Raw genomic sequence first — 7,790 nt, 5'->3', positions numbered from 1 at the left:
GCGGTTGGCCTGGAAATGATTAAAAATAAGTTATAAATGAGAGAACATAGGCATGTATATTTTGGACAGACCGTATCCACCAAATGTAAATTTCTGTTATATAATAATTTTTCAAATTATTATTCGTTTGATAATATTTATATTAGTATAGCGGATAAGAGATTGGGCAAAGAATATACATATTTGGTTGTCAAAAATAAATAAATAGAAAAAGCTTCTAACAGGATATCCGTATTTTTTTGTTTGAATATTTAATTTTTACAAAATTATTACAAAATTAATGGAAATTATCCAAACTTTCTTTATATTTTTTTTAAAAAAATTATTTCTTTTTTTAATCCAAAAATAGCTGAATTCTACAAAATATGTGTTATTAAATTAACTATCACCAAATTATTAAGAATTTGAAAATTGAATGTTGTTATCTAAATTTTCTAATCTCATTTGGTATTTTGCAGAGTAATCTTTTTAAAAAAAAATTTATAGACTTTTTAAAGATAATGATGACTTAAAAACAAACTTCAAGGTACTCATGTTATAAAGGTTTACTGCCATGTGCGTTGTTTGTTTTCTTTTCCATATACATCCCAAATTATAGTGCCATTTTAAAAAAGACTGTTAACATCATATATTTGAAAAAAATAAGAAAAATAATATAATTTAATACATAAAGCTGATTACAAATTTACAATACAGTCATGGAAGATTAAATTGTACTTTTATGTGTTGGTTTCTAAAGTTAATTGATAATGGTAACTCAAGACTCAACTACATACCCTAATAAGAATTTTCTATAGAGTTTTCTTAAATAAATCTATATAAAAACTAATATAGTATTTTGTGAATTATCGGGTTCATATAAAAAATGTGAACATCTTTTAAGCAATCAAATGTAATTTTCTTGATTTGCAGATGCTATGTCAATTGGATGAACACCCGTTCATACCACAATCCTCCCTTATATACAATCTCTAGGTAAAAAATGTATGCTTTCGAAAAAGATTTTGATTTGTATATGCTTATGTATAAGACAGAAAATTATAAATTTAACAATTCATAAAAACAATAAACAGGACATAGAACATAGTATTGGTTAACTAAAAAAAAGAATATAGTAGATGTTAGCAATATGCATATGCAAACTTAAATACTAAGACACATACACTTTTTTTTTTTTTTTTTTGCAGAAACAAATAGATATAAAAATAGTGTAGAATGTTGTATATGATATGTGAATGTTAAATCGATTACTCTATTTATAGGCTGGAAAGAGTCAGGCTAAACATTTTTTACTTTTAAGTTTAAAACAACAAAAATATATATAAAATCTTTTAAAATCTTATTTATTTTTCAGTTAATGCATATACAATATGTTTGAATCTATATGGATGATTCGATTTGGATAATGAATTAATTGTCTAGATTTTGCAATTCCTAATAAACCGATAAGACTACCCATTAGCCAAATTCCTACATTCGTAGGAACCGAGACTCGATCCCGGGTGTGATGGTGTCTTCTACAAATGGACTTACCTCTTGCCACTGCACTAAGGTCACTTCACCGATAAGACTAAATATATAATGTTAGTTATAGAAATAATCCCTAAATTTTAGATATTTGGTAAACTAATTACTGATTTATTTCAAGATTTCATCTGTTTACTTGAAATAAATCATCTGTTTAAATTAAAGTTAAGTTATTTTCATATATACTATTCGAATTTAATTAGATACAGTTGTTATAGAATCTTAAATAATAAGTTTTATTAAGGGGTATTCTCAAAAATGCTCCTTTTTCCATACCCCTTTTTTAAAATACTTTTTCATGTTGACTATTTTTAAAACTACCCATTTTTATATACAAAATGATCAAATTACCATTTTTTGAGTGACAGCAAGAATGTACAGTCTTCAAAATCAAAAATATTTTCTCGCCAAAAATAAAAAAAAAATTTTCGCCAAAAATTTTTTTTTTCCCGCCAAATTCTAAAACTTTTTCCGTCAAAAATTATTTTTTTCCCCGCCAAAAAAAATATTTCCCGCCAAAATCGAAAATTTTTCCCACCAAAAATATTGAAATTTATACCTTATAAAAACATTGTAAACACTTTTAAAAGCGTTTACAATGTGTTTAAAAACCTTTTAAAAACCTTGTAAACGCTTTTAAAACCTTTTTAAAAACCTTATAAAAACCTTGTAAACATTTTTATAAGGTTTTTAAAAACATTGTAAAAGTGTTTACAAGGTGTTAAAAACCTTTTAAAAATCTTTTTAAAAACCATTTGAAAACCTTTTAAAAACCTTTTAAAAACCTTTTAAAAATCTTTTAAAAACCTTTTAAAAATCTTTTAAAAACCTTTTAAAAACCTTTTAAAAACCTTGTAAACGCTTTTACAAGGTGTTTAAAAAACCTTTTAAAACTTTTTAAAAAATCTTGTAAAAGCCTTTGCAAGGTGTTTATAAGGCTTTTATAAGGTAGAAACCTTATAAAACCTTTTAAAAACCTTGTAAATTCTTTTTTGGCTGGAAAATTTTTTTGTCAAAAATTTTTATCAAGTTTTTTTTGACAAAAAAATTTTGGTGGGAAATTTTTTTCGAAAAACTTTTGGCAGGAAATTTTTTTTCGAAAAATTTTTGGCGGGAAAATACGTCGGAAATTTTTTTGGCCGGAAAATTTAGTTTTTCTTTTTATTGATTAAAATATTTTTCATCTAAGGGGAAAATGGTTATTAAAAATTAAAGGAGGGCAAAAATAAAAATGGCAAAAAGGGGGTATTTTTGAAAAGGGGTATACCAAAAAGGGTATTTTTAACAAATTCTCTTTTATTAATTGCAAAATTCTCTTATTATTTTATAAAATTTTAATTACTATGTAGAATTTAAGGAATTGTTAATATAGATAGTTTCATTTTTATTATAATATTTAAAATTTTAATTTTGTAATCTTATTGGCTGTATTTTTTTTTATATAATGATGGTATGTAAAATATTTGAATTTATTAGTTGTAATTAATATAGTTTCATAAAATATAAGAATATATCATTTATAGTTAATATAGTTTCTAAAATACTGGAATATTTTGAGTTATAAAAAGAGTTAATCATTTAGTTCCTTAATAATTGTTACCATTATTTTAGGGAAGTTTATTTATTTTTTTAATTATGTAAGTAAGTTGGTCTGTTTGGCAACAAGGATATATGTTATGTTTTTTTTTTATCCCTAAGTGTGCTCCCCAATTAATAGTATAGATGATTAAATATGTTACATTTTTGTTTAATTAAAAAAAAATATTATATTTTACAAAACAACATTTAGGAAAAACAGGTTCTCATCTCTCTCTCTCTGCGTCGATTTCCCCAAACCGTCGCTTCATAAAACAACCCACCGATCTTCACCATAAAGCCTCTCTGACGTTGGTCGGTTGATTGCTTCTCTTAATCTTTTGTATATTTTCCTTTCTACACAGATTACGTTAATGATATTGGGCTTTAGAGAATCCCAAGTCATCTTCTTTCTCGTTTCGTTAGTCCCGATTAGGCCTGGGCATAAAAACCGTACCCGAATACCCAACCCGGAACCCAACCCGAAAAATCGGGTTTGGATTGGGTTCGGATTTGCCTATAAAACTCTAATGGGTTCTATTTTCTAATACCCGTGGGTTCGGGTTAGGGTCGGGTAATACTCGATACCCGTTTGGGTACCCAATAAACCCGAACATATAAACATATTTATATTATTTATCATTAATATAATGCAATTACCCTAAAGTTATGATTATAATTTTGAATATTTCATTTAGTTTTATACCTAAATATCAAAAATAATCAAAATATCTAAAATATATTGTCACATAAGTCAAACTTTAACTAAATTTATTTAAATTTTATTAATTTTAATTATATTTTTTCGGATATCCGGTAGTTCGGGTACTAATTAGGTTCTGAAAATTGTAACCCATACCGACCCGAACCCGGTACTACCCGAACCGAACCGAACCCAAACATAGTAAAATACCCGAATGGGTTCTATTTTCCATTACCCATTAACCCGAACCCGAACGGGTAATACCCGAACCCAAACGGGTAACCCGAATGCCCAGCCCTAGTCCCAATCCTTCCACGGATCTCGATTTTATTATCCTTTTGGTATAGGTTGTGTATCATTAACACACAGACATCATCAATCTTAGAGAGAATGATAGATCCGAGACCAACTTCTGCTTTTCGGTTTAATGGATTCTGGGAACAGAGGGTTCGTAATCTAACGATGAGTTTGATATCATCGTTCCATTTTCTCTTTCTCCTTCCCTTCCATTGGGGGAGTATAATTCTGACCCTAATCTGGCCACAACACAAAGGTTCTGGTGTCGGCTCCTTTCCGTTTATCGGTGTTTGTCGTTTCATCTTCGAAACGGGTCGCCATGTTCATCAAAGAGGTTATGCCTCTAGTTTTGATCTCTCCAATCTGAGAAAGAGAGATCAATTTTGGATTTTGGATCCAGGAAAATATGATTGCGATACTATCGTTTACGGGAAGAAATTATGGTCTCCATTCATTCCTCTCCACATAGGCGTAATTGTTCGCGCGATGAAGATGTGGTTCATCGTGAAGATCTACAATGACGTCTTTGGTGTGAGATGTATAATAGGATGGAATTACACTAGTAGCAAGCCAAATTTTCTGATGCAAACAAGGACAATGATACGGACTAATTGGTATTGGATTCTCAAGATTTCAAAACTTTTTCCAAAGGCAATGGGTTTTTTTTATGTGATGTTGAGTTTCAACCAAAGAATGCCAGTACGACATACATATCACATTGGAGTAGGATGGTTTATGAAGAAGGAACATATGAGTAAGGCTTATCTGAAGGAAGCATCATCAAATTCACCTTTTTCATGCTTGCTATCTTCACAATATGGCATATTTCTGCTTACGAATGTGACAACCCGTCCCGTTGACCCCACTAGCCCACCGCTAGCTTGCCCTTATAGGCCCGAAGCTGGCCCTGCAGGGCATAGATCCTAACCCCTCACTATGGACATCCACATCCACCAGTAGGTTATTAGTGTGCCAGACGTTCCTGCAGGTCAACTGGTGACAGCTTATCCTGTGGGAAGGTTGTTAAAGGGTAGGGACCAGAGTTCGAGGAATTCCTGGCGCACTAATAACCTACTGGTGGATGTGGATGTCCACAGTGAGGGGTTAGGATCGATGAAATTCATTTCTGTAAAAAGGAGAGTGTACGAAAATCTCTTAGCTACAACCCTACCAAAAATCAATACCTCTCGAAACGATTTGAGCAGTCGGATTCTCCTTCTCTCAAACCCTGACGATTCTGTTCCTTCTCCTTCTCTCTAAGACAAAGCTTTGTTGCTCTCTTTCTCCTTCTCCTTCACAACAAATCGACCAAGAGATCTCTCTCTCTTTCTCTGAGCAACCAATGTCGACAATCACGAAAGAAGGAGGCGTCCTCTTATTAAAAAAAGATTTCTGGTTTAATTAAATTAAACCGAGATTTACCTAAACCATAATTAATTAAACCATCCTTTGATTTAATTAATAAATCGACCAGCTTAGTAAACCAACCAGAAACTAAACCGAATCCACTCCAATTCTCGATATAAACTCCAATATCTCATATTTTCTCGGGACACATGCGTTACATGTAATATATTGTTTTTGAAGTTTTGTATTAGTTTGGTACATGTTGTAATACCCAATTGATTAATAAAGTTATTAGAAGGAAAAAAATATATATATTATATTTTTAAATGAGATACCAAATTGATTAATAAGGAGAGAGTGAAATCTTACTTTTATATATATAATTATTACTCCACAATGTCAAGGAGAAAAAATTCCAAAATTGTTCTTATTAGTGGGAAAATAACTCAACAAGTACACCTATAGGTGAAAGTATGTTTTTTGGCAAACTTTTTTGGGTGTAAGTGTAAATTACTAAAAAGAAATGTTAGACCTCCATTAGGTTTATTAAAATAAATTTGTATAAAATTTACAAAGTTATGAAATACTTAAAAATATGATGTGTAGAGAAAAAGTTTAACCTTGAGAGCAAATATTCTATAAAACTCTAATGATCCTATAATTAAATGAACATCCATATAAGAACAATATAGGTTTTATTTTTGGTTTCAAGATAATATAGTGAGATAAAAAGTTAAGAGAGAGTTGGACATAAACTTCAAATCGCTCCCAGGCACGTTTTCCAACAGTTGGACAAAAGGAAGCATGAAACCCATTATTATCCAGATCTCACCTAATCCTAGGTACTAATAACGGATTTATTCAGCGGTCTTCCCAACTGTGTCCCAAAACCCGCTGGATACTTGCTTCCCCTCGACCAATCTCCACCCCTCCGACGTCGGAAAGACTCTCTTCCGGTGCTTTCTCTGGTTCCTGCATCACCAAAGTTAGGTTGCTGTAAGGCTTCTCTCCTACTCTTTCTGATAATTTCGTTATCTTGTGTAACCCTTTGTACCCTGCTTAAAAATCTCACTTAGTAAGTGAGTAACCCGAGCTAGAACCCTCTCACCATCAACCCGCCTGTAGCTTAATCACTCAAACCATGGAGAGAAGAATCCCATACCACCTGAAAGGAAAAAACATTGATAGCGGTTTCTCTCCCCTGCTTGTAAAAGAATCAGAGCACCAGAACTGGATACCTCAAAGCTTATTGAGGAAAACTCCCTCACCTTGATGGGATGACTTACAAACCCACCAACTCAACGCCTCTGGTCCCTCTTTCCCTTCCTAACTAACAAGTGGAATCTGAGAGGAAAAGCGATAGGTTCAGATCTTGGAAAAAGCTGCTTTCAGTTCAGTTTCGAGTTTGAGGAAGATATGCAAAAGGTTCTGGATAATAGACCGTACCACTTTGACCACTGGATGGTTATCCTCCAAAAATGGGAACCCATTATTTCGGAGTCGTTCCCTTCTTTGATCCCGTTTTGGATCGAGATTCAGGGCCTCCCAAAGCATTTCTGGCAATCTGAAATGGTTAAAAAATTGGTGAGGAGATAGGTGAACTGTTTGACTCAGAGATAACTAATTCTTCTGTCAAAATAAAAGTGATGATTGATCGTCTACAACCCCTGATAAAGGAAACAGTTGTGGAATTCAGAGATGGAAGTGAAGTATTGATCTCCCTCCACTACAAAAACCTCAAGAACCATTGCCTGTTCTGCAACAGACTATCCCATGAGAAGAGATTCTGTCCGGGTTACTTAGCGGAAAAGGAGAGACAAGGAAAGCTAACCTCCACCAAAAGTCCCTCAGACAAACCAGAACCCCAGAGGAATTACTATACTCCTTGGGATAACTTTATGGCTCCAAAAGACCAAGCAACCAGGTCAGGGTCTCAGGGTTTAGTCCAGGAAACCTCGTCCAATCGAAACCCCCTTGATCATACTCACAGACAATTACACTCTCGAAGCTCATCCCAGGCTCCCTCGATATACCAGAACAGAGGTTGGGAGAGGATTTCCACCATGCCCCAATTTAGAGTCCTTGAAGATCCAACATGACTGAGACCAACTTTCCGTCTTCGCTCATCCTCCCATACACACTCATCCTCTAAAGAGGATTGCTCAAGATCCAACCAGAATCAGGGAGGAAGAAATCAGAAACAAAAATTTCTCTGGAGAGAAAAACTTTCATCGAGAATTGAAAACTCTGAAACTTCCATCACAAGGCGACCACTCGCTGAACAGTCTCTTTCCTCTGTAGAGGTAACCCCCCCCCCCCCCCCCCCCCCCCCCCCCCCCCC

This window comes from Camelina sativa, chromosome 15 (genome assembly GCF_000633955.1).
Source record: "Camelina sativa cultivar DH55 chromosome 15, Cs, whole genome shotgun sequence".
Lineage (NCBI taxonomy): Eukaryota > Viridiplantae > Streptophyta > Magnoliopsida > Brassicales > Brassicaceae > Camelina > Camelina sativa.
Note: the sequence above shows the minus strand (reverse complement) of the source record.